Here is a 3,489-nt window from a genome sequence, read left to right on the forward strand (position 1 = left end):
GGCTCGGCCTGCCGCCGCCGCGGGGGCCTCTGACACTGCACGCCAGGCCAGGTTCCGGAAAGCAGGCGGCGCGGGTGGGGAGCGCGGGCCAAGGCGGCCCTCCAGCGCCTGGCTGCTGACCGGGAGGGGCTTGCACGCACGCCGCCCCTAGCCAACCTCGTTACGCCGGCTTGCGGGCTACGTCTGGTGCGCGGGAGGTGATGTCCCGCGGAGCACAGGATCACGCAGAAGGCCGGCGCAACGCAGCGCGCACAGACCCAGGTGAGTGTGATTCTCCAGCGCACCGCTGGGCGCGGGTCCTGGGTTGGGAGCAGGGGGGCAGGGAGTGATTTCGCGGGTCACCGCGACGAGCCATTCGGTGCGAGCTAGGGCGACTGGCGTGTGCCGGGCTTTAAGCCCAGTCTGCGGCTCCTTCAAAGCCCACCGGCCTCTGGGGTTTCTGCAGACTGTTCGCCTGCCGCTCACCGCCCCCCTTCCCAACACACACACACACACACACACACACCAAGCCTGCGACTTTTTGACGGAAGACGCCTTGTCGCCTTCAGGGCGCCTGGCACGTCCGTGCGAGGAGCTGGGAGTGGATGGCTTGCTGGCGTAGCCTGCCGGGCTGTCTCCGCTTCCCCTGGCAGAGCCCGGCTGGAGAGATGGCTCTGGAGACCAGAGAGCCCAGACGCCCACACCTTGTCTTGCCTGGGGAAAGGGCGAGTGTGGGAGGTGGCCACTTAATATGTAGTTGTGTGTTCGAACAGATAGACGTGGCAGGCAGACCCACTCCCACCTCACAGGGCCCACCTAACGTTGCTACCCACAGACACCCTCAGTACCCTCCAAAGCTTTGCCTACACCTTCCCAGCCGATTTGAACATATGGCTCAGGTGCCGGCAGCCATCAGAGGGTCTCAAGTCCTGCCCACTGATGGGAGCCTACGCGCCAGGCATGCCTACACCATGCTGTGCTGCACTTGCCCACCAGAGCCGATCACACAGGCACACACCACCACAAGAACAGCCACCCCACTCCAGCACGGGGCCGAGCCCGTGCGCACCCATCCTCACCGTCTCCCCACGTGTGTGGCAGCTGCAGAGAACAGCGCTTGGGTGCTGGAGGGGAGGTGTGGTCCTGGAGGGAGTCCCTCCACACCTGGCCTTTAGCAGGGGTGAGCTCGGGGCTGCCCAGTTCCCAGGCAGTGAGGGGTGCACCAGGCACCCACAGGTCTCTGAAAATGGTAGCAGTGTCTCCTTTCCCCGCTCCCCTTCCCTGGCTCACAGGGGGCCTCCAAAGTGAGGGGGGTTTATAGAACATGAAGTTGGGGGCCTTTACTAGCAGCCTTCTTCTGCTTTCTGCTCTCCCCAGCTGTGGGGTGCTGCAGATTCTTTGACCAACCGTGAGACCGGTTTCCCTCCCTCCCCGCCTCCTGCACACCACTGCCTTTCACAGGCTCCCCTGGGAGAGCTTCTTATGTTTTGGGGTAAGGGAGCTTCTGCCTGTTAGGGTAGAAGCTGTGGGACTGGGGACCCCACTTGGCCCCCACTTATTCCTTAGGCCCTGGCAGCCAGCCAGCTTGGTGCCCACGAAGAGAGGGGCCCAGCAGCTGGGCTCTCTCCAACCCCGCTCCCTACCCAGGCGGGAGGGAAAGGGGGGCCTGACAGGGGAGAATAATGAGCACCCAGCTCTGTGATTTGGAGCCCCCCCCCCCATTTCTGGGAAAACCACAGCCATAGCAAGGAGAGTTCAGAGACCAAGTTCCCGACTCTTACAGGCCTCGAGAGGTCTCCTTTAATCTTGCATTTTTGAGGCAAGGAAGCTGAGGCCCAGAGAGGACTTGGCCCAGGTCAGCCAGTGCTGTGAAGTCGCCATCTATCTCTCCATCTTCCTGTCTACCCACCACCCTCATGACAGAAAGGCATGACCCGTCCTCCTCCCAGACGCTTCCTATAGGCCAGGAGTGGAAAGAGTGCACTTTCAAAATGCTTGTCACCACACCACAGCCCTGGCCTCCCAGGCTCCAGGGAGCCGAGATTCGTTGGAGGGACGCGGGTGCTAGAATAACAGCCACAAGCCACGTTAGGCCAGGGCTGACGGAGCGCTGCATACAGCTCACTGCTAGCTAAACGGCCCTCGGCATTCTTAGCCTTTCTCTGGGCTGGGAATCCCCTTGATAAACTGTTGAAAATCCTATCCTCCTGACCCCATCGCTAAGGCGCATACCTGTGCCATTGGTACCACCTTTTTCTTCAAGGCTTTGCCAAATGCCTGGAGCTCATTCAAGATCCCTGTCCCCCTGTGCATGACTCCAGGACCCTGATAAATGCCCTCAGGCTGCCTCTGTAATCTTCCCAGAACCCCTACCAAGCTGGTCTTATCCCTACAGAAGGGCTCCCTGTGGTTACAAAAATCCTCTGCCACCCTGCAGAGAGACCCTCCAGGGGTAGTCCAGGGCCCCCGGATGCGGTCCCCCTCCCACGCCTTGGGACGCTGTATAGCTGTTCATGCAGCAGTTTTTCCCTCTTAAAAGTGGAACTAATAATGACACCCATTTCTTAGAGTTTGTGCCAGGGCTATCCGACTTGATGCATTCAAACAGAAACAAAGACCCCAGAGGCTCAGCCGGGTCGGGGGCGACAATGCAGACAGGAACGGTGGGCGCGGGATGGGGGGCTGGGCGTTGCTCTTAGCTGCGAATCCCTCAAGACTTTGCTCGGGTCCCCGTCAAATCTGCTCTGGCCCCGGCCCCAGGAATCCCTAAACTGGAGGGGGTGGTGTAAAACCAGCCTTCGATGCCCCCTCCCCAGGCCCGAGGCATTTTTACTGGCTAATTGCTTAAGTGAAGCCGCCGGGGCCCAGAGCGCGCCGTAACCCGAGCGGGGAACCAGATCCAGCTCGGATTGTGCCCGGCCGGCCGCGCGGCGGGGGCAGGGCGGCCGCCGACCACCCACCGCGAGGGCAGCCGCCCTGCCTGCCGCCCCTGCCCTGCACTGACGCCGGCCCGAGCCCCCTGGCCCCGGCTGCCTCCAGCCCCCTGCGAGGCGACGTCCAAACGGTGCCTCGAGGTAGGGCGGTCAGCGTGCTAAGCGGATCTGGGGCTCCGGAGCCCGGCGAGTCCGGGACGCCACAGGAGACGCCAAACTTCAGGTCCCCCGGAGTGGGGGGGACAGGGTGGGGTGGACTCTTTGGGATTGAAAATTCAGACTTGGGACAGAGGTCTACGGTGGAAACGTTAAGACCAGGTTGAGAGGGCACCCCTGTGCCTGGAGAGGAACTGATCTGTGTTCAAAATGCCGCGACAGGTCTCTGCACGCTCCAGATGTGCGCACCCTGCGCAGAGCGTCCTAGCACGCAGCCACATCAGGCGCTGGGGGGTAAGGAGAGGCCCCAAGGTTGCCTCTAAAGCAGCCTGAGGGGTAGGAACAGAGAGTGGCAGAGGGCTCCTGGCACTGCGCATTGCAGGAGGACACGGTACCAGGTTGTGGTTTCAAGGGTGGTGAA

This window comes from Sciurus vulgaris (assembly GCF_902686455.1).
Source record: "Sciurus vulgaris genome assembly, chromosome: 17".
NCBI lineage: Eukaryota > Metazoa > Chordata > Mammalia > Rodentia > Sciuridae > Sciurus > Sciurus vulgaris.